The 25,814-nt window shown below is 37.1% G+C and overlaps 1 non-coding gene across 1 annotated transcript; it reads left to right on the top strand.

Annotated features, from left to right (window-relative positions):
* Positions 1 to 21,594: 21,594 nt before the first annotated feature.
* Positions 21,595 to 21,701, top strand: LOC130466611 (small nucleolar RNA R71). Its single transcript, XR_008926791.1, has one exon. It is a non-coding gene; the product is annotated as a small nucleolar RNA R71 (small nucleolar RNA).
* Positions 21,702 to 25,814: the final 4,113 nt, after the last annotated feature.

Here is a 25,814-nt window from a genome sequence, read left to right as displayed (position 1 = left end):
ACATGATGTTTGGAAAGGGAAAAATACACCTGTTGAAGGACTTTCCTCTCTTGCAAATGCTGTCAAGATTCTCGAGAAACCACATCAATTGAATCTCTTCATGAGTTTTATAACTTTTACATAATCACTTTATAACTAGACTAAATGGTTATTTTAATTAACATGTATATGTGACGTGCATTAGACGGAATAACATAGTTTTAATAAAATCGAGCCACCATTTTAAAACTTTGTGTCAGTTACAATGCACCATTTAGTAAAATACAAAAAAAGTAGCACCATGTCATTACATAGTACTCCCTTCGTGTCGGAATACTTGAATCAGTTTGACCGACACATAGTTTAATAGAAAGTAATTGACTTATTGTTTAATTAGATGCTACTCCGTAGTTGATAGTGGAGTATTTTTTAATATAGATAGAGATATGTGTCAACTTTTTAAAGGGGGTAAGAGGTTAGGGGGGAGGGTGCATGATCAATCACACAATAGGCATTTATGCGGTTGTTACTTGCTACAAAGTCCTTCTACTCCCTCCGTATTTATTTAAGAGATACACTTGGCCGGACATGGGTATTAAGAAAAAGAATTGAATGAAATAAAGTAATAAAACAAGTGGAGTTGAATAGATATTTTAATAAGAAAAATATGTGGGGACCATGTCATTTTAGGGAGTAAGGGGTGGGGTGGGGTGTAGATATATTATTTAATTAGATGTTGAGGTTGATAAGTTACTAAAAATGACAAGTGTATCTCTTAAATAAATACGGCCGGAAAAGGCAAGTGTATCTCTTAAATAAATACAGAGGGAGTAATTGTTATCAATTGTAGTTCCCATAATTATATAACGACCATAAACGTGTTCACAAATAGTAGTTCCCATAATTAATTCTTATTTACAAGCGGTGTGCAATAAATATTGTACACCAGAGTAAAAGTTGATTTAATGCTTAAAAGTTACATTTATATATGTAAAAGTTATCTATTTTTTAGTGATAAATTTTTTCATTTTAATAAAAAAAAATTTCTTCAAAATCACTAATAATGTATAAAATTAATCATTTAACCTTTTAAAATGTTTATCTATCAACTTTTTTTTTACAATATAAAAATCATAAAAAACTAGGTTGAAGTTACAAAAAACTGCATAAAAATTATCTTGGTGTACAATAAATTTATTGTACACCTTATGCGCGCAAGACCTTTTGATTCTTTTGAAACTTATTAGCCTTTGAATATGTACACAATTGTATATTTTAATTGATGGATTGTAATAAATTATTGTGGAACAAATACGAGCCCATACTAGAGACCACATATGAAAATTTATCATTTCTTTTACAGTTCCCAAAAGAAAATTTGTTCATTAGATAGAGAGGCGTATAGATGTTTAAAGCTGGACAAATATGAAGGAAATAATGCCCTTGGTCCAAGTATGCATTCAATGCTAAGTCTAATAAATGCGGTTCAATATTAATTAATTATGCAAGTTAATAATTCAGTGAGATCAAGTGAACTATTGACAGGCTTAACTCGTATCACCTTATCAAAAATAAACCTAAGTCCACTAGCTGGGTAGCAAGGGAAGTCAGGATCGAATCCACAGGGAAACAGTGTTCTTTCTACTACTAATTAACTAATCTAGACTACTGGTAACAAAGGGTTTGGATGGGTTTGTATGCTAAACTAAGGTAATAATCAAAATGGAATATAACAATATTAAGGGAATCTAGGGCAGCGGTTCACCACAAATGTAGACCGGGATTGGATAACGAACAACAACAATCAATTAACAATCATAACTAGGAAAACATGCATCTCTCGAATCTTATGAATTCCTTAGGATAAAATAACTAGCAGGCTCTCTATGTACTAGAAATAATTCCTATCTAATAGCCACATATCAAAAACATCAGATTTATACCTCTCGGCGCATAATCTAAGGTTAATCAAACTCAAATCAAAATAGTCCGGCCGAACAGAATTGACGAGCAATAATAATAAGCTATAGAAATTACAATTAATTAATCAATTAATCATGTCCACAATTAATCCCAATCATGCATTCATGGATCCCCTAAAGCCTAGAAAATAGACTACTCACTCATGATAACAAATAACAACGCAATTAGTATAACGGAAAACATGATCAAAAGCAATTAATAAAGCAAGATAGAAATTAATACCTAAACGAAGAACGAAAGGAGGAAATAAAAATTAAAGCTTTGATTGAAATTAAAACTAAGTATTTGGAACAATTTTGAGAAAAAACTAAAATAAAACTAAGTAACAATCCTAGAATAAGAGATGTCTACTAAAAATAAAAGGGCTTAGTATTTATAGTTTGCCCAAAATAACACTCAAAAACGGAAAATAAACTCGCGAAAAACTGCAGGAGGTTGGCGTCGCCCGATCGGGCGTCGCTTCGCCCGATCGGGCGATGTGCTCGATTGTCGGCCCGATCGGGCGGTTTGCGAAAGGTCCACAGCAGTGCCAGATTGACCGCCCGATCCGGACCGTGCGAGGGCCGCCTGATCGGGCGCGCAGCGATGACTTCAAATCTCTTTCATTTTGCCCGGTCTTTGCATTTCGCCCTTAGCTCAAAGGGTGATTTGCAAAAGTGATGATTCTTCGCCCATATCACCTAGTATAACACCCGGAGCTCAACCATAAGTATCTAGGCTCCCGAAAGTTGACGATAATGGTCCCAAACTTCCTCGGGCTCGTGTAGTGGCCTAAATCACAATGAAACGGGCCTAAAAAGACCAATTTCTCACTAATCAAACCTGAAACTCAAGGCACACTCAATAACACATATTAGTACTAAAAACGGCTCCTAAGAGCTCATTTGATGCATAAAAGTACTAAGGGACGGGGGTAAAACTCTATATAAAACACACATATCAAACTCCCCCAAGCTAGATCCTTGCTTGTCCCTAAGCAAGGAAATCATCAATGAATACAAGACCAACTTCACCCTCAACATATTTCAAAATGAAAAACATAATTCAAGGCAAAATCTACCGAGCATGCATCAATGTCAACCAATCAAATCCACCCAACCACAAATCCTCCCTAACAATCGTCACGCACAGCGAACCACAAGTGCACAATTGAATCCAAGACTAGTGCTCACACACTCGTCACTCATTTATGTGGCGGGTAAAAGACGTACCCGTTCGCTCTCCTCCCAACATATTGTAGGGGAATACAGTTAAACATAATAACATGTGCGGAACAATCCCCAAAGCCAGGAAACATGTATAAAGCACAGATTAAGCAAACTTACATTCGAAGCGTGTTTTCCACAATAATCTGTCAACGAACACGAACAAAGAACTCCACTTGTCGTTCCTCTACTTGGTTCACCGACACGATCAGATCCGTCTTGATAATCGTAGCTTAGACAATCATTCAAGAGTTTGTGCTTTTGGGAAGAACACATCCATGGAGGCTAAAGAGAATTAGGGTTTCTCTCTCCTCCTTAGGGTTTGATGTGTAATCTGATTTTTGCATTAGGTTATTGGAAAACGTGAGTTGGAATAATATTATAACCCTTAGGTTATAATATCAACCGGCCAAGGCACATAGGCCATGCGCCAGCCAGCCACGTCCGTGCAAGCCCACACGCGCACAGCCACACAGGCGCTGGGCCTTGGGCCGCGCTGTGTGTGCTGCTGTTGCTGTACCTCGCGTGCGCGCGCGCCCAGCCAAGGCTTGGGCCTTGCGCGCTGGCTCGCTGCTACGCCCAGTGGGCCTTGTGCGCTTGCGCGCCTTGGCTCGTTGGGCTGGCAGCGTTGCGCCTTTCCGTATCCGCGATTAATATATTTCCGATATATTATTTATCGTTTCGTATACGACGAATCACCGTCGTATGATACGATTTATTCGTTTCGCCTAGCTTACGAATATTCGCGATACGATATACGATTCCGATGCAAGGTCGTATCGTATAATACGTTTTCCAACTAATTCCCGAAAAGCTATTAAATGAATTTCCGATTCATTTAATCCGGTGATCTGTTACGTGTCATTGGTGTGACCTTGTAGGTTCAGTCAAGAGTAAGTTGTGAGTTCAATATCCATTAGAACTCATTGATCGGAAGCATTGCTCCATCTAGCTGTTCCGATCACTTGATCTCACTGAATTAATTGTTCGCAATTAATCTGAACCTTGGTATTAGACTTAATGCACCTTGGGTGAAGGACATATTTCCTTCAATCTCCCACTTGTCATTCAGACAAGTGTGCATCCACATTCCTTTGTCGCTTAGTGTTACTTACTGAACATAAGGTAAGATCCAAGCCATCCTTATTAGTTCCAGAAGTGTTTCTCGGATTGCAGAAGGTTAAGCCTAACCATTCTGAGCACGGCCATGCATTTTACAGTATCTAACTCCCCGAGAGGCCTTGTTACACAACAACACCATATCCTATCAAATATAGGAGGAAAATCCATTCTTGCAATCTATGAACACTCACTTTGATTCATAGTACGCCCAATAACTGCTTTTATAGCCTCCTCTTACGGTGCGACGTTTAGCTAGTATCAAAGAGAACTAATTCTCAAACGAGCAGACATAATCGCTCATGTTCCGAGGAACGGTTTCTAATCACCATTAATGAGAACTACCTATGACATGACTTTAATCTCTTAAAGCGTTCTCATGGTCAATCCGATACAAGATCCAATAAGTATCTATGCAAATGATTTCTGACATCCAGTCCATCTAGTTCAAGAAACAGAACTATAAATCAACTTGCAATCTAATCTTCATTAGTCATTGGTCGTCCACCTTTCAATGACCTGGATTAGGGATCCTTTGTGACTTCAATATTCAAGTTCACTTATGGGTGTTTCTTTGTCGAAGAATCCATCTTGACATCCCATTTGAATGATTTGAATCACATGGACTTATCATTTAATACTAAACCAAGATTAAATGAACTATGAAATATAATTTCATAAATGATAAATGTTTAAACCAAATTCTTACCAACTTGTGGGCCTCTAACCCAAAATCAAGCATTTAATGTTTTACAGATATAGGCCTTTCACCCAATACTTAAAACATTCATGGAACTTAAACTTGATTCCATATCTGCATATGAATGTTGTGTATCATTCAATGCAGAGGTTTAGTTTATCGTACTTTGCTATCCTCAGCATCTTTTCTATCGAAAGCCTTTCGATGTAAGATGAAAAGATCTTTGAATATGTTTCTAGAATGATCTAGTCTTTCGTTGCTGTTTAGAATGATAATCATATCTAAAATAGAAAATCATCCAGGTAGCAGACTTGTGATCAACCTGAGTTCATTGAAGAACTCCCACTAAAAACAATTCCCTTTCGTTGCTTCTTAGGCAACAATGAATTCATTTCAATTATGTAGAATTTCAAATGATGCTTCCCTTTTGGAATGCTCCAACCAGTTCACATAGATGTGGGAGATACATTTTTCAACTGAGAACTTGGAAACTAATCATTGATTCAGTTTCTTATGCATCACATATGGTTTAGAACCTATGTAACCACCTTTTAATCACGACGCCTAATTGCCCGCGTTTGTTTGTGGTTTGCCTAACAACAAGATTCAACTTTTGCTTAGGCAAATGCATGTAGCATCAAAACTTTAGTTATCTTCACTTCCTCTTATCAAGTGCTCATCCTACATCTCCAAATGTATTGGATGTTCTTGATACTGTTCCAATGATCTTTGATCCAGATCAATAGAGATTGGTATAAACTCGTCACGATCCAATGTTCACAAGTTATCTTGGCGATCAATATATCACATTATACATGATTGATTGTAATGCAAAAACCATTCGCATTTTAAAATCCATCCATGTAACTTTTAGCTTCATTCTGTTTCAAGAGACACTGAATCTTGCTAAAATCTTGGCATCGCCATGTGACATAAGGTGAAGGCACCTCTTCAAGGTCCTTCATGCTTAACTTTAGTGATAACAGCCTAGCTTTATACTTAGTTAAAGCATTCATAACTTAGACTTACTCATATGGGTTGAGAGTCTCTTTTGAGTCTCTCCATTGTGTTTGATTTAGTAATTACTTTTACAGAATCCAAACAACGCTTTAGATCCTATCCAATAGATCTTTAACCCAGTATGTTCTAAGTTTCGCCATGGTTCTAATATTGACAAATACTTTCAAATCTAACCATTTAGAATTTGAATGTCATCTTCAATAGAGAGATAAGCATCTCATATATATAAAACCAATAAACTTGACTTAGCTCCCACTAAACTCCTCATCTATAAGATGATCCATATTTTCATAAAGCTATGATTCCTCAATAGCCTTTTAGACAAATATGGTCCAATTCCCACTTGCATGCTTTAATCTACGAATAGATTTCTTAAGCTTGCTCTTTTTATCTAGCATCCAAAACTTTTACATTGTGTGAAACTTTTACATTGTGTGATGTACACAATTCCTTTCTACAAGTCCAATTGAGTAAGGTGTTTCGTTTTCCAATTGTCATATTGCCATATGCAATGATTGCTAGATTTATCCAAAATAGTTCAAGCATTCCGACTTGGTGAAAAAGATTTCAACATTATCAACGCCGTGAAGTTGTTTACAATCTTTAACCACCAATTTAGCTTCTCTTTTGTATGTGTATACAATATCATCTTTTATGTTTTGAAAACATTTTGCAACCAATGGGAGTGAACCCCTTATATCAACGTTGTATGTTTAGAAAACATGTTTGCAACCAATGGGAGTGAACCCTTTATGCAAATCAACCAAATCATAGATTTGATTCTTTAAGATGAAGGTACTTTGGATGAAATGGCCTCAAACCATTTTGTATGGCCTCGAACCATACTTATGTTTCTGATGGCCTCAAACCATACTTGGGAATTTTTAATTCGTCGTAGCTAACCTGTAAGTCGTATGTTTTTGAAGCACTTTCCAAAGTCTTCATAGTTTTCATTCCTCAAGATATCTATGTATCTATCTTGGTTGAATTCTATTCCTTATACGATTTACCTAGGTATTGAACATCAAACGTTAGTGTCTATAAAGACATTACTCAAGTCCTTTGAGTATTAGGATTCTCTTGAAGCACTTCTAAAGTCTTGATGAAGCTCTTCCAAAGGCTTCTAAGTACGGAGCTTTTCCAAAGACTCCTAAGTATCCTACATTTGTTTGTTGCTTGACTCGAAGTCCATTCGAGGTCATTTTTCTCCCACTTGCCTTTTTGGAAATATGATGGTTTAAAGACATTATCTTAAGCAACAACCATATGTTCTCAGATTTGTGGTAGAATCAATACCTTTTGTTTCTATGAGTCGCTCATAAAGAAACATATATCTATCCTTGAGTTTGTTTGATGTAAACACTAACTCCCACTGGGTTTGACAACCCTAGATATATATGTACTAAAAAGATGTACTGAACCGAAGTTCAATCCTTATGACATCTTATCCTTAGCTTTGACAACTTTTTTTAGTGTGAAAGTCACTTGAGAGTATCATTTAGAAACTATATAGGAAAATAGTCGTGATTATCGTTAATCGAAATAGATTCCGATTTCTCCATTTGGACATACCATATTCTTATGGAGATTCAATTGTCATATTACCATATAAACAATCTAGATAATCCTTCTTGGCTCATGCACACATCACCTTGACCCAGCCTAGATGTTCCAAAATTCTTGCCAAGTTGATTTTATACCCTTTTGTGAATTACATTGAAGCATTTCACACATTTCACTTTGAGTAAATATAGCCATATTTTCTCAAATTCTTGTGAAATAGGTAAGTCATAAAATCCATCTTTGGCCCATGAACTTTATTGTCTAGAAACTTCTAACAATAGTCCATTTCTATGTCATGTTCAACAAGCAAGACCCACGTGTCTTAAATTAAACAACTTTCAGAAATCCATGACATGGAATCTTAGAATGTTGTCTTGTTGATATGGTCGTATGACATTGCCAAAGATATGTGGAACAAAAATCAAAATGTTTGATTTGAACCTTCTGAAGTTTGAGTGTGAAGAGATTTTTTTTGTTTATTAATTAATCATATGACTCAACCCTTAAATGACCATTTCATTCAAATAAACACTCAACGAATGTTTTTGTTTGAATGTGAGTCTTTCCGTTGTCCAAACAGAAATTGATTATGATGATTAATGGAACATAATACCATTAAGTTCCAGCCTTTAGAAGGACTTTAAAACAAACATGATGACCCTACAATCAATGTAGCACAACTTTGCTTCATTTCCCACTTCTAGGTCAATAACCAGACTTAGCTCCCGGAATTTGAGTTCTTAACAAGAGTTTAGAACCTCAAGTGGTAATCTAATACCATAGGAGTTTATTTGCTAAGTCGTTTCTCTTTAACATAAACTTCAAGGTAGAAATTGAATATTGAATTCATTTCTTTTGTTCCCCTTTCCTATCCTTTCTAGCACGTTTTCTTATAGTCCTAAAGATTTTACTCTTTGCTTGATCTTCTTACTTTGTTATGCGTACAAAGTCCCTTTCGTTTATTCACTTTGAATGACCGCATCTAATGAGTCTAGTTCATCATCGAATCAAAAGAAAATTGGTTGTTAACCATTGGTTATACATGAGTCTTTAACTCAATACTTCATTACTTCAAAAGTACCCAGTATTCTGAATATATGAGGTCCAATTGGTCTACCATTCAAATTTCAGTTTGAAAACAACCATGAAGATCACTATAAGAAAATAGCATTCAAGATACGCTCTCACTCTCCTTTTGTTTGAGAATCGCTCTCAAAAATAGTTACCAATCGATCGAGGAAATATCGCAGTTCTATTATCCGAACGCAATAAGGTTGAAGATTGACTATGCTACAAAATGAACTAGCAAAGAAAACATTTATCATACTTTAATAACTTGAAATAAAAGCATTCACGCAATCATCAAAGCTATTAAACATTTCATTCATGCAAAAATAAAACATGGTCCAAAATGAATGAAACGATTCCAAGACCCCAAAAGTCCTAAATCCTTAAGCAGCTTTAGCATGTCTTAAGTAGTTTAAGATTTTAGGTAAGCAAAACCTATTGCTAGTAATCTCCAAATTACTCTTGGTTAATAAATTAATGCCATAATTTATCCCATTGCCACAACATAATGCCATTGTTGTTTGAGTTGTAACCACAATCAACGTGCTCCTTTAGGACGCCTTACCACCTAAGTCAACTAAAATAGCACCTCGCTTTAGCGTAAACCTACTATTTTAGATCCCTAGATTTTTATAAGTGTTGATTTGGAAGGCAATTTTTAAACTCAATATTACTTGGACCTAGTTGTTTCTATGTTGGTTCGATTATTAAGTGAACTTAAAACTAATCGATTCATAGGAAACAACCTGTTCATGCAAAGCATACATACATTCATACATTCACGCATAATATATATATATATATATATATATATATATATATATATATATATATATATATATATATATATATATATATATATATATATATATATATATTAAATTGCATAAATAAATGGTGATCTAGTATGGCCCAAAACATCTTGTCTTGAAGCATCCAATCTTCATTACCTGCTTGTTAGCTTGGCATCGTCTTGAATCTTCGTTCAAATGCTAACTTAAAGTTCTAAACTTAGAAATACTTGAAAATAATAAATTACATCAAAATTTTCATGGTACGCAGACCATATTTAAAACTTTACATTCAAAGATAGAACGGTGCGCAGACCGTATTTAACTATCCTATATTGGCCATACTAGTCACTTGGAGTACCTGCATTACATAAAATAGATATTCTATGCATTCACCCATTCGTATGCTAAAACGAATGGCCCATGTTAATATGCAAGTATTTACGTGAATTAATTAAAATTCACGTTCACATAAACGCGTCCTAAAAGATTAATCAATTTCCAAATTATTAATCCTTAGACTTTATTCTAATTAAAATTGAATTTAATTAAAATAATGTGACCTACGAAACAATTAAAATAATTATTTCATTTTAATTTCATTTAGTGGCTCCCACTCAAACCAATAATTATTCCGGATAATTAATTATGAAATATTAAATTAAAACTCGCGGCCCGGCCCAAGCAAATAAAATATTAAATTAAATATCCCGTTAGCCCAAATTAATGCAAATATACGAAGCTCAACTAATTAAACGATTCAAAAAAAGAGTTCAATTAAACGGCCTAGGCTTGCGCCCAGCCCGTCGTGCGAGAGGCCCAAGAGCACACGAGCACTGCCCGCGCGCCCCGCCCCATCGCTCGCGCCCCATCGCTCGCGCGCACGCATCGCGTACCCGCAGCCTAGCTGCCCCTGCGCTGCGTGTGTGTTATGCGTCGAGTGTGCTGGACGTCGCAAGCCTTGTGCTTGCTTCGTCGCAGCCCCGCAAGCAACATGCCTGCCCCTTCCTTGCCTAGCGCGCAAGAGGCACGCAGCCTTGTGCTGCTGCCCGTGTCGCATGGCGCGGCGAGCACAATGGCCTCGTATGGCTCGACGAGCCATACTTCCATCATGCTCATGCTCGTGTTTTTGGTTCGTAAAACGGACCAACTTAATTAAAATTAAATTTAATTCACGAACTTGCATTAATTTTATTTTTCAAAAAGGTTACGATTTAATTTTTGAAAAACAACGATTTTTAACGATTTAATAAACTTTAACGACAATCCAATTTCGTAAAATTAATAAATCAAGGGCTAACAATATTCAAACTTTTAAGAACGATCGAATGAACTTTAAAGTTTGAACTTTTAATTAATAAAATCCGAAACTTTATATCGTTCATAAACAATTAAATTTCAGATTATTAATAATTTGGTTTAAGTGCGATTAAAATTAACGAAACCATTCAAATTTTAATCCAATAATTTTTAAAATTAGCCACTGACCCATGAAATTATATCCCCTTCCCCAATTAACCGAATTATTAATCCAAAATTAATTAAAATTCAATTAGGGTTGTAAATTTTACGAATTGGGGAAAGGCGAAATTAGGGTTTGTACTTATCGGAAAAATCTGAACTTTTTACCATAGATCAAACATGTACCCAGAAACATTGTGTCAAAATTTCAAGAAATTCCGAGTAGTTTAGATCGACCTTTTAATTGAATTACTGTCCGACACATTTAATTTTTAATAAAAAATTAACAAAAATGCCCAAAAACTGATGCTTCGAGGCCTGTTTTCGCAATTTTATTCTCATGAGTTGATCTTAGAAAATCGTTTTCCATCAGATTAGGGTTTTAAAAATCGAAAAAGCGAATATTTTTGATTTCGGAACTGCCAATTTCGCAATTAATCCAATAATTCGAAAAATTTCCGAAAAAGCAACAAAAATTCCAAGAATTTCGACAATGCAAAAACAATAATAATCATGCTAATTCATGCTTTGAATACATAAGGCTCATGATACCACTGTAGGGGAATACAGTTAAACATAATAACATGTGCGGAACAATCCCCAAAGCCAGGAAACATGTATAAAGCACAGATTAAGCAAACTTACATTCGAAGCGTGTTTTCCACAATAATCTGTCAACGAACACGAACAAAGAACTCCACTTTTCGTTCCTCTACTTGGTTCACCGACACAATCAGATCCGTCTTGATAATCGTAGCTTAGACAATCATTCAAGAGTTTGTGCTTTTGGGAAGAACACATCCATGGAGGCTAAAGAGAATTAGGGTTTCTCTCTCCTCCTTAGGGTTTGATGTGTAATCTGATTTTTGCATTAGGTTATTGGAAAACGTGAGTTGGAATAATATTATAACCCTTAGGTTATAATATCAACCGGCCAAGGCACATAGGCCATGCGCCAGCCAGCCACGTCCGTGCAAGCCCACACGCGCACAGCCACACAGGCGCTGGGCCTTGGGCCGCGCTGTGTGCGCTGCTGTTGCTGTACCTCGCGTGCGCGCGCGCGCCCAGCCAAGGCTTGGGCCTTGCGCGCTGGCTCACTGCTACGCCCAGTGGGCCTTGTGCGCTTGCGCGCCTTGGCTCGTTGGGCTGGCAGCGTTGCCCCTTTCCGTATCCGCGATTAATACATTTCCGATATATTATTTATAGTTTCGTATACGACGAATCACCGTCGTACGATACGATTTATTCGTTTCGCCTAGCTTACGAATATTCGCGATACGATATACGATTCCGATGCAAGGTCGTATCGTATAATACGTTTTCCAACTAATTCCCGAAAAGCTATTAAATGAATTTCCGATTCATTTAATCCGATGATCTGTTACGTGTCATTGGTGTGACCTTGTAGGTTCAGTCAAGAGTAAGTTGTGAGTTCAATATCCATTAGAACTCACTGATCGGAAGCATTGCTCCAGCTAGCTGTTCCGATCACTTGATCTCACTGAATTAATTGTTCGCAATTAATCTAAACCTTGGTATTAGACTTAATGCACCTTGGGTGAAGGAAATATTTCCTTCACATATAAGTAAACAATGCCCTCCCAAACTCACAACACTCGTGTGTCTAGAAAAACATACACTCAACCTAGTAGTCGACTCGAAATGTGTCATGTCATAACTTGCATGGATAAACAACTATTTTCGCATTAATACGACTCTATGCACAAAGGTCGGAAGGTCTTGAAAGCTTGTAATGATAGGCTTAGGTAAGGGTGCGGTAATTTTGGGTATAATGTGAGCTTAAAGCCTTGGCTTTGGGGAGCATAAATCCTAAATACAACCATGATCAACCAAAATAATGACCATAACTCTCCCACTCAACACATGACAAAACAACAAATAACCAACACCATACTTTATTGCCTTTTTTTCACAATTACAACCAATCACTCATAAGGATAGGAAATTACAAAACCGGAGTGACAAAAGCTTTGAATTATTTTGAGAATAACAATTTTTTCTTTTTTTGCTCAATCTCTTTTTTTTTCTTTTTTTTTTGGAACCTTCACATTTTTTTATTCCCCTCATCCCATTCATTTTTCAACTCATTTTTTCAACAACAATCATGATAAGAAGAACTTCCCTTTTCAATACTCAATATGCTCAAAATGTACTACACTACAACTCCCTCACCTCACTACTATTAGCTCCTCCAAGCTAGGCTTGTGACTAGTAACCAACTAGTATAGTACCCGTGCGATGCACGGTATTTATAATCTATACATAAATTTGTATTAAATCTGTTAGGAAAATATAGCCAAATAGAGATTATATATATTCTCCAAATTAAAATTAGTTACTGAAAAGTTTATCATTGCTCATTTATCAAACCAATTAAAACAAATAAGAGTACATAGATAAAATTATTTTCATTCTTATTAACCACTTGTGTCAATCATAAAGTTATCTCATCACTCCTTACTTCGATAGTAATACCCATTTAATACTCGCAAAATCTCTCAATCAACTTTATTACCCGATCTCTTAACACCTACCTACACCATTTACTTTACTAAGTTAAAGATGACTTTTAGGAGAAGCGGGGCCTGCACACCCGTGCCCGCCTACAGTTCTCATACCCATCTCCTCCATCCACGATGGAACGATACCCACCCCTCTCAATCCTCGTCTCGAGATGTACAAAATAAAATTCATCCCCTCTTCATCACCCACCTCGCATGTATCTACACCCGCCTCAAACACACACCTAGAATCAACTTTGGTAAAAGAGCTTTTAATTTTACAACTCTATTCTAGAGTCTTTGACAATTTGTTTGTCTAATTAGAGTAATTATATTGAGTAAATAAACAAAACATTATAATATATAAGTTAGTAGTAAATTTTATTTAATATATTCATAATCAATAATTAAGGATTAGAGACGCAGGTGGGTCCAATTTAAAATTCATTATTGCCCCGTCAACCACGCGTATACATCACCCACCAAACTTTCCTCCATCCCTGCGCACTTGGAGAGGATCCACGGGGGGATTTTCCGAAAAATCCGTCCCACTAACAATCTGACATCACTATATTCGATAAAAAAATCCACTTTTTCTTCCAACTAACTTTTAAATATATTGACATAAGTTTATTACGATGTATTTTAATTGATTGTATTAGCTATAATATTGTTAAAAAATATATATTTAAAAGTGACATAGATAATTAAGATTGGGTGAGTGTTCTCAAATCAAGCAATTCAACCTCGCCCCATCACCAAAGAGGGTACATGTTATCCTTATACCCGTCTACCAACAACAAATCTCTATTTGTTAGTCAGCATTGGTCAACATTAGGCAATCATCTACGATTATCTTTGTCGTAAGTCCAATCTAAAATTGAAACTCGCGCCATCTCAATTGTGATGTACTATTTACATATATAAATTTAATTTTGCACAAAATTTTAATGTGACATTGCAATCATTGGTACATTAAGATATAAAAAATATTTTTTTATTGCAAACATATTAATCATCTAAATCTTATGATTTTGGAAATAATTGATTACGATTAGTCAAAATTTCAATCAATATGCCCTTTAAGACTTCAATAATATGAGCGGATAAATTATTATCCGTGCTTCGTACAAAGTATTACGATAATGAGAATTTGGCAAAATTTGTTTTTGATATTTAAGATTAAGTATAGGCCAGAGCCCGTCATTAAAAAGTATGTGGCTATGGGTCTCATTTTGTTAGTTAACACCGGGCCTATAAAATGTTTGAAACAACCTTGTTAAATATATTAAATCAAGAGTTATCATTTGTTATGCATATCCAGATTTATTATATGAAACAAATTCTTAAAAAGTTGATATTATTATAATAATTTTATTGATAGTACATGTTCAACTATTATAAGATTTTCTATGTCGATCGGTTATTATAAATTTCATGCAAAGATTTTTCTTTGGATTACAAATAATAAACGATCAAAGGTAAACATTCATTTTACATTATTCACATCCATTATACGTAGTATGACACAATTTATAAACAAAACATGATATTCGACTATTTACGTTATAAGAGAGGAAAATCAAAGAGTGACATTTTTCATCACCACGTTAATTTACCTCTCTTTTATTATAATATATGGAGTACTCCTTCCGTTCTCGAATATTAGTCCTATCTGGAATCTTGTGACTATTCACAATTGAAGAAAATTTTCTAATTTATTTCGAATACGTATTTCAAAACATATTTATGTGAGATTTTATTTTAATGTTTGGTTTAACAATATCAAAATTTTATACTTTTTAACATACGTATTTGGAGATATTTACGTTTAAATATTGAGTTGAAACGGGTGAAAAGTCAAAAGATGACTAATATTTAAAAACAAAGGGAGTATATAGATATATATTTAAATTAGGAAATTTATTGACATAAGTAAATAAGTACTTCGTAGTATCATCGATTATTACCATAAGTAATTAGAAAATTTTAGGAAAAATATACGAATTATATTAATTAGTACGCAATAGAGTAGTAGATAGATTAGATTACGCAAGTTTTATGAAAATTACATAATTACTATCAATGACGGTGATAATTGTTGAAATTAGTTGCTAAATATAATACATATAAAACAGTAGAATAATTGGCGGTTATATTTATCGATTTTAGTTGTTTAAATATTATAGAATACTATAGTAATTTTTTTATACACTCTTATAATCTTATTTAGTCTTGATTGATTCTCTTATTTATTTGTATTTTAATTATGTAAGTACAAATCAGTAGACTACTCTTAAATTTTTATAAAATACTACTATGTACTCTATAAAATGGTTTAATTATTCGTAGTACATTATAATATAACAAACACCATGAGTGACACGTGTCATTTCCTTGTGCAAATTTTCCCACCAACTTTTGACAAATTTGTCTATAAAACGTTCGTAATATATAATTAGGAAATGGTTATTAAATTAATAAATCAAGAGTGTATACTTTTGTAAGATAAAAAGTTCACGATTTTTTAATGGTGCTAGAAATCAAAACATTAGTAGATACATAGTACATGCCCAAGTAAAATGTGAATATATATTTTAAAAATTTAAGTTATTTTTTAGACTTGGCTATATATTTCATTTCAATTTTTTTTACCTTATTTAGCTAGCTTGATATACTGCTATAGGAATGATTAAGTATGTGTTGGTTTATTTTGATGAAATGAATACATCTTTTGTACTAATTGATCGTATTTTTATGTGTCATTTAATTATGTTGAAATAAGAATTTTCCTAATCGATATTGAATATATTATAAATAAATTAGTCCACATTTTAAGGAATGAGTTTCCGTATTTCTTTATTTATATGATGTTCTATCTAAATCGAGATTTTATATCGTTGGATAAATGTCTACAATAGTAATGTTTCCTTTTATAAAAAAGTAATCTTAAATTGGTTATATTATATGAAAGTATAGAAAAAATAATTTACACAATATTTTCCATGTATAGAGTGAATTTTTTAAAGGAAAATAGAATCAAATATTCTTATGAGGTGAAAGTTAACAAAATAATTATAGAATGTTTTATTTTTTTATAATTTTTTTATATCTAAAAGAGAGGCCAATCAATAAGTGACATTTGTCATCACCACATTGATTTCCTCTCTTTTAGTATAATATATAGATGGGGAATTCACGGGCTTGTAATGTGGTTAGTCACCAAATAAAGGGTACAAGCACAACATGGGTAGAAAAAGAGGGAACAAATGTATCTAATTTCATCTGAAGGCTGCCTAAATAGAAAAAATGCCTTCGTCCTCCACAATGTGCATGTATATGAGTCATAAAACACTATTAACAGATGCAAATCAATACTCAAAATCAACGACACACTAGGAAACTATCACACATTCCTAACCAAGTCAACTAGCCAAGCACCAAGTCCACAAACAGTTAGTCAGAGTTGACTCATGTTAAGGCATCAAGGTAATCGAATATTAAATCATGGCTAACACATCTACATTGCTCATCATCAAATACCAAGAATCAAAACAATTTTCAATCAAAGGGGCACAAGGAAACATGATTTTGCATTCATTGGAACGTATTTTTGAATTTTAATTTTTTCAAAGCAATAAACTAATCTAGAAAGCAATAAACACACAAAAATCGACACACCAAAATAAGAAAACACGAAATAAAAAGAAAACATACCTAAAATGTACAAGTGAGTGAACACCCCCCCCCAAGCTAAATCAGACAATGTCCTCATTGGCTCAAGGGGTACCGAACCATCTCGATCATCCTCAGCATCATTGATGGCCTTGACCATCATCACCATCATCACCACCTCGACCACCATGACCGCTAGAGCCCGCTCTATACCCACCATAGTGGGTGGGTATGAAGGTGCCCATGGCACCGGGAGCTCCATATCCCTCCGCGAGATAGGTAAACCAGAAAGGGTGTTGGGCATCCTGAGCAATATAGCCCTGCCTGGCATACTAATCATAGATAGGGAACATGGCTCTCTAGTGATCACTCGCAAACTCATGAAAACCGATCTCAAGCCTGCCCAACCTCTCATGAATGGAGCCCTGCTCCTCCTCTAGTGTCGGGCCACCCTGTGGCCTCCCCTCATCCCCACGACGCCCCCTCCTAAAGTAGGTGCGAGGCTCGGGCTGAAACTGGTGGGGCTCTGGCTGGGGCTAAGGCTCCTGCTCTTGCTCCACCCCAACATACAAATAGTGAGCCCGGCCGGGTCTGAAATGGGTGCGGCCCTGAGGGTCAGGCAAGGTGAAAAGCCTGTTCCCCTCGAACATCCAATACATGGCACCCGGGTGAAACAACCCATGCTCACCCTGCAATCGGCGAAGCCCAGCAAAATAGGCCAAGTCTAGTAAGTTGCTACCCAAAACCGGAGTCTGGTTTGCCTCTACAAAGTTTACCGTGGCCATGGCAATGTGGGTGATCAACCCACCAATGGTGATGCGAGTGGTTTGCGAGCTAGTGGCTACTGAATAAAGGTGGGAAGCCATATGATGGGCTGAGTTCATTGTATACCTCTCCTCCCCCTCTAGAACATAGCCACCCAAAATCTCCAACTCCATACTCCTAACATTCTGATTCTCCTCTCTACCAAATATAGTGAACCCCAGGAACCTGTAAAATACAATGGGGACAGGGTGTTGAATCTTGGAAGCATGTAAGTGTTGCATACTACCGGGATCATCATTACCGGTCAACTTTTCCCACATGACACTATTGTTATGGGCATTACCAGGCTTCCTACTAGGGGTAGTGGACAGACCAAAAATTCCACCAAAATCAGCAATACTCAAATGAACATCACGGTTCATCGAACGAAAATGAACCGAAGACACATTCCTATAACCATCTTTACGCAAATGCAAAGAACTCAAAAACTCCAAAGTCAATCGCCTAAAGGTAAGACGCAACATGATATACATATTCTTCATACCAACACCATAAAAAACTCGTTTGACATCCTGTTCAATACCCATATCATGAATTGCTTTTTGGCAGATAAAGCGGGTAGGAATTACCTCCCTCTTTTTGAGGTTGACGAACCGATCCCGTTGCCACTCCGTAGTAAAGATAATGTCCGGAAAATCCCGGTCAGCTTCGAACTGGGGCGGCGGCGGTGGTGGTGTCGGCTCACGAGCTCGGCTTGTAGAAGCCTCGTGTTGGTTCCTTGCTTGTATGGTGCAATTACTCTTAGGACGGCTAGACATTGTTGAAAATCTGAGTTTTTAAAGTTTTTGGGGTTTTTGGTGGAATTTGGGGATTTCTTGGAGAGTGGAAGAATCTGAAATTAATTAGGCGGAGGTTGTAGAAGATGATGAGAGGAAGATTTTGATGTATGGTGTGTTGAATTTGGTGAAGAATTGAGTGAGATATGAGGGATTGAAGAATTTTGGAGACGGGGTTTAATGGAGGAAGAGAGAGAAATTTTGGTTGAAGAAGAAGATGAGAGTGAAGAATAGGCTAGATCCGTGTGCTTTTGTCGCTGAAATCGCCCGCCGCCCGATCGGGCAGCAGTTCACCCGATCGGGCGAAATAACAAACATTAGAAACCATATGTGCGCGCCCGATCGGGCGCACCTCGCCCGATTCGGATCGGGCGATTTGCGAACTGCCTCCTTTTAATCTTTTTCAACCCATAATTCCTCCCTTGACTTTAGAATGACGTCATCAACAACCGCCCGATCGGGCGGAATATCGCCTGATCGGGCATTCCACTCGACTTTCAGGTCGATCGGGCCAAATTCGCCCGGTGCGGCAAAAAATCAACTTTCCTCAATTTTCTGTGCGCGCCCGATCCGGGGCACTTCGCCCGATCAGTACCGGGCGATTTGCAAAGCGCTCCGTTTCAGCTATTTTCCGCTTTTTCATACTTGAAGCCTTAGACCTGCACAACATTAAACACCCAAACCGTAAAATACCCTCTTCTCACCTCTCCAATACCAAAAACTACACTGAAACATACTTAAAAAGAATTACACTAAAACACACAAACGAAAGCAAAAAGTATCCTACTAAAAGAGATAAATGGATAGTGAAGTACTCATCCCTCGATTAGATTGATGCAATGTCCCCATTACACAATCCCAGTTTATGCGCAGAAAACGAAAGGAAGGGGATGAGAGCCACGACAACTCATCGAATGGGGGCAGCAAAGATGGTGCCATCTGGTGTCAAATCAATTGCCTTGGATGAGCTATGTGGCGCGGAAAGTGACAGATCACGACCCCGATCATGAATACGGTGCCCACCATTGACAGAACCTTCGGCCTTTTGGGTCACAGCATCATCAAACCATGCCTCCTTTCGAACCCATGCCAAAGAGTTGATACTCCGGTCACCTCCACCTGCAAAACAATTCGAAACACGTGCTTTCTCCGAAGAGTTGTTAGAGTTAGTATGAGCCAATCCATCATTGAAATAATCATTAGAAACATTGACACCACAACATAACTCCTCTATCATAGGACTCTTAGCGACATGGTTTAAATTGAAAGTAACTTTGTCATCCCCCACATTTAAAGTCAGCTTGCCATTCTTGACATCAATGATTGCCCCTGTGGTGTGTAGAAAGGGTCTACCTAATATAATGGGAATCTGTCTGTCCTCTTCCATTTCCAACACAACAAAGTCAACAGGAATAAAAAATTTACCTACTCTAACAAGCACATCTTCTAGAACACCTAGGGGGTACTTCACAGATCGATCAACCATTTGCAGAGTTATATTGGTAACTTTTAAATCACCCATGTTCAATTTAGTGCAGACAGACAGGGGCATGACACTAACACTGCCACCTAAATCACATAAAGCTTTGTCAATAAAAAGATTGCCAATGTTACACGGGATAGAGAAACTCCCGGGGTCCTTCAACTTGGTTGGAGACTTATTTTGTAGTAAGGCACTGCACTCTTCAGTAAATGCAACAGTCTCCACCTCACTAAAATCTCTCTTCCTAGTCAAGATGTCTTTCATGTATTTGGCATATGCAGGTACTTGAGTTATTAATTCAGTGAAAGGGACTGTTACCTGCAGATTCTTTACCACTTCTAAGAACTTACCAAACTGCTTGTCTAGCTTGTTCTTAAGCTGACGGTGAGGGAAGGGAAGTTTGATAGGTGGAACTTGTATCTCAACTTTCTTCTCAACCCTTGTGCTAGCTTCCTTCTCCTTGACCACCTTCTCGCCTTCTTCTGGCACATCATTACTGACAGACGCTTCAACATCTCCTTCAATTGTCATAGGCGGCCCATGATACTCATATCCACTCCGCAAAGTGACAGCATTTACAGACTCTTTGTTCTCGGGCTGTGAAGGGAGATGACCTTGGGGTCTCCCTGCAAGAGTAGTAGCCATTTGTGCCAACTGTGTATCCATGATCTTGTTATGAGCAGTAAGAGCATCAATTTTGGCATCCTTTTCGCTCAGAGACTTCTGCAATTGCAACATCATATTCCTCATCTCTACAAGCATAGGATCAGACTGTATGGGTTGAGGTTGTGGAGGGGACGTGTTTTGTCTAGGGAACCCAGGTGGTCCATTAGACTGCGGGCTGTAGTTACTCCGCGGTTGGTATGACTGTTGTGGTGGTGGTTGATAGGGTTGTTGTGGTGGTGGAGGGTGTTGAATCTGATGGGGGTTCTGGACATTAGTACTTCTATATGATAGCAGGGGGTTATTTTTATACCCCCTCATTGTAAGAGTTGGAGTACGGATTATTCTGCTTGTTGGACTGGAATGCATTGCATTGTTCGATAGAGCTCCTACATTCCTGTGCATAATGACCTTGCATCCCGCAACTATCATAGACATTGACAAATTGGGCACTCATTGCAGCGACGCTAGCATGTTGGGTGGACTGGGAAGATGCGATTTGCATATTGTCAAGTTTATGATGTAGGGCAGTTAGCTGAGCAGTAAGTTGTTCAATAGAATTCATCTCATGCTTAACACCCCGGTCGGCAAAACCTCTAGGATTCCCATATTGGGCACGATGAATGGCCATCTCCTCAATCACCTCTGAAGCTCTAGGTACTTCCAGTTGCATAAATCTCCCACTAGCAGCAGAATCTAGAATAAGTCTAGACTCGTTACCCAGACTGTTGTAAAATTGTTGGATCGAGAACCAGTCACCCAGACCATGGTGTGGGCACTCTATCTGCAGATCCTTGAACCTTTCCCAGACTTCAAACAAGCTCTCGTCTGCTCGTTGGGTAATGGAAATTATCTCTCCCCTCAGACGAGCCGTCTTCTCAGGTGGGAAGTATTTCACATAGAAAGAAAGAGCCAAAGAATCCCAATCGGTGATTTTCATAGCTGCGCGGTTGAGACTATTAATCCATAGCTTTGCCTTCCCACTCAATGAAAATGGAAAGAGCATCTCCATAGTCTGCTCTGGTGTTAGATTCTTCTGCTTAACAGTAGCACAATATTGAATGAAAGACTGAATATGAAGATTAGGGTCTTCACCCTTTTCCCCACCGAATTGGTGTCTCTCAATCATATTTATCAGCTGGGGTTCAATCTTGAAATTCTCGACCGCAGTAGAAGGCATGATCGCCTTGGGAAGCACAGACAGACTTGGCTTAGAATAGTCTATAAGCCTTGGCGCAGGTGGGGGTGGTAGTGGTGGTGTTTGGTCACCCATCTTTGAATTTGTATGGAATAGATTGCCAATCAGATGGTCGGATTTAGAGTCCGAACAGTCTCTCAACTGTTCAACGAATCTACGTCGTCTACGGAAGGTCCGTTCAGGTTCAGGATCGAACGAAGTCAGATCGCTGGTATGGACAGTCCTGGGCATAAACAAGGAAAACTAGAAGACAGTCGTGAGATCCGATCTCAAGGAACGGGAGTTCCTTGAGAAGTAACAAACAATAATCTAGAAAATAACAATTAATAACAGAATATAAAACCGTTTCCCCGGCAACGGCGCCAAAATTTCACAGGCTTAAGTCGTATCACCTTATAAAAAATAAACCTAAGTCCACTAGCTGGGTAGCAAGGGAAGTCAGGATCGAATCCACAGGGAAACAGTGTTCTTTCTACTACTAATTAACTAATCTAGACTACTGGTAACAAAGGGTTTGGATTGGTTTGTATGCTAAACTAAGGTAATAATCAAAATGGAATATAACAATATTAAGGGAATCTAGGGCAGCGGTTCACCACAAATGTAGACCGGGATTGGACAACGAACAACAACAATCAATTAACAATCATAACTAGGAAAACATGCATCTCTCGAATCTTAGAATTCCTTAGGATAACATAACTAGCAGGCTCTCGCTATGTACTAGAAATAATTCCTATCTAATAGCCACAGATCAAAAACATCAGATTTATACCTCTCGGCGCATAATCTAAGGTTAATCAAACTCAAATCGAATTAGTCCGGCCGAACAGAATTGATGAGCAATAATAATAAGCTATGGAAATTACAATTAATTAATCAATTAATCATGTCCACAATTAATCCCAATCATGCATTCATGGATCCCCTAAACCCTAGAAAATAGACCACTCACTCATGATAACAAATAACAACGCAATTAATATTACGGAAAACATGATCAAAAGCAATTAATAAAGCAAGATAGAAATCAATACCTAAACGAAGAACGAAAGGAGGAAATAAAAATTAAAGCTTTGATTGAAATTAAAACTAAGTATTTGGAACAATTTTGAGAGAAAACTAAAATAAAACTAAGTAACAATCCTAGAATAAGAGATGTCTACTAAAAATAAAAGGGCTTAGTATTTATAGTTTGCCCAAAATAACACTCAAAAACGGAAAATAAATTCGCGAAAAACTGCAGGAGCGCCGCCCGATCGGGCAATGTGCTTGATAGTCGGCCCGATCGGACGGTTTGCGAAAGGTCCACAGCAGTGCCAGATTGACCGCCCGATCCGGACCGGGCGAGGGCCGCCCGATCGGGCGCGCAACGATGACTTCAAATCTCTTTCATTTTGCCCGGTCTTCGCATTTCACCCTTAGCTCAAAGGGAGATTTGCAAAAGTGATGATTCTTCGCCCATATCACCTAGTCTAACTCTCGGGGCTCAACCATAAGCATCTAAGGCTCCCGAAAGTTGACGATAATGGTCCCGAACTTCCTCGGGCTCGTGTAGTGGCCTAAATCACAATGAAACGTGCAAGCGCTGCTGGGCCGAGCCACGCGCACAGCGCGCCCCTCCGTGGGTTGTGCTTGTATGTGTGTGTTCGTGCAACGCTACGAATCCTTAGACGCTTAGGATTTGTCCGATTAGTTGTTTTCCTAAATCGACTAGAGTTAGTCGTTTAATTAAACACTAAAATACAAAGGATTAATTTAAGTAGAATTCTTATCGAATTAGTAAAATGAATCCTAGTGGAAATCTAAGTCTGATATTTCCTCCCTATAAATAGGTGATACATAATCACAATTTATAACATATCAATCACAAGTATTCATATAGTTTAAGATTAAACTAGCTTAATAATTTGCCAATATAATTAAGTTCGAATAACATAAAACCTTAGACTATATTCTAGTTAATTGAATTTAAGGCAGATCCGAACGTGCTGTGGACTATCTACGGAGGGACTATACTTGGAGTCTTAAACTTGTTCTTGTTCGGTTCGGGAGCAGCTAGGGAAGGCACGCATCACATGTATGTCTCCTGAATTATGCTAATTGACTATGTGGCAATTAATTTGGATTCCTGGCTTTATGGTTTTTCCGCATGAAATATATGTTTTATATTTGTCATAACCTAACAAAATATAATGAGATGTACGTGGGAGTGTCAATTCTCAATCCGATCCAGTGAACCCGATGGTTTTGTCCGACCGTTTAGAATCCGAACCGTTTAGAACCCGCGAGCTAAAATTCGAAATCCGATCCGATCCGATTATATTCAACTCGAATCCGACCCAACCCGTTAGTATTAATCCGATTAAGATCCGAATTTGTTAACAGACCGATCCGTGACAATCTGAATCCGTTTAATCTGATCCGAAGCGATCCGAAACCAGTTTATGATCTGATCCATTTCAATCTGAATCTGTTCCAACCCGAGGAATGTCCGTTTAATAGGACCTCTTATAATCCGTGACCCGTTTAATTCGAACCGTTTCAACCCGTGACCCATTTAATCCGAACCGTTTCAACCCATGACCCGTTTAATCCGAACCAATTTGTTACATTCTTGTGTTGTTTAGTTAAAAGTTTAAAACTATATATGATCATCACTATCAGTTATTAATTTGTTAGAGTAATCATTATTAATAGTTATAAATTATAATCGTTGACTCGTTATAGTATTATAGAGCTTATGTTACGGACTTACAGTATTATAGAACTACTATAGTTAGAATGGTAAACATTATAAACTTACATGACTCTGTATTCATAACGTGGTAGAATTATATATTTGTAAACTTATAATATTATAAAAAAAAGTATATAGTTGTAGCTTATACAGTTATTTACTGTGTAATTATCGTCTGATAACCATATAGTCATATAATTATGCAGTTATAGTATTACAAAGTTTCTTGTATAGTTATAGTCGTACATAGTTTTAGTTTGAACATCATCATCAATCCATAAGATATCCAATTCCGTATATGAAAAAATTATAAAAAGTTGATATTCTGAAAATATACTACGTATATCGAGACCAATATAACAAGATCTTACCTGATAACATTTTGATGTATATAATAGTGATAACCTACGGTCAAAGTTTTCATACTTTGGATACATATTCCAAGTCGATGTATTAATTTCAGGAACGGGGGTAGTATTAACTAAGTTGTATACAATATAGTCAATAACTTATATTTTTTATCTTAAATTCTTATTACTTTTAAAAGTTAGTTATCGTTTTCGTCTTTTAGTTTAGTCATCGATATTATAATTATATAATTTGGAATCGAATGGACTCGACCTGAATTCCAACCCGCTACCGAAAAACCCGATCCGGTAATAACCCGAACCAATATAAAATTGATCCAATCTAACCCGGTTAAATCTGTTTTAATCCAGCCCGTTTTAGTCCGTTACCCGATTAATCCGATCTGATATGAATCCGATCCGATATGAATCCGAACCCGTTATAGTCCGGCTAAACCCGTTAATAATCCGTCATGTTCCAATCCGGTCCAATCCGACCCGATATGAACCCGTCCATAAAAAATCCGACCCAATCCGATCCGTTAAGTTTTCAATCCGATCCGGTCCGACCCGTTAGCCAAATAATGCGTTCAAATTCGATCCGTTTCAACCCGAATCCGATAATTCCGACCCAAACCCGATCCGTAGATCCGATTTGACACCCTTAGATGTACGTCTTGAATATACGTAACGAAA

Source organism: Spinacia oleracea, chromosome 1 (genome assembly GCF_020520425.1).
Source record: "Spinacia oleracea cultivar Varoflay chromosome 1, BTI_SOV_V1, whole genome shotgun sequence".
Lineage (NCBI taxonomy): Eukaryota > Viridiplantae > Streptophyta > Magnoliopsida > Caryophyllales > Amaranthaceae > Spinacia > Spinacia oleracea.
Note: the sequence above shows the minus strand (reverse complement) of the source record. Positions and strands in the feature narration are given on the sequence as shown.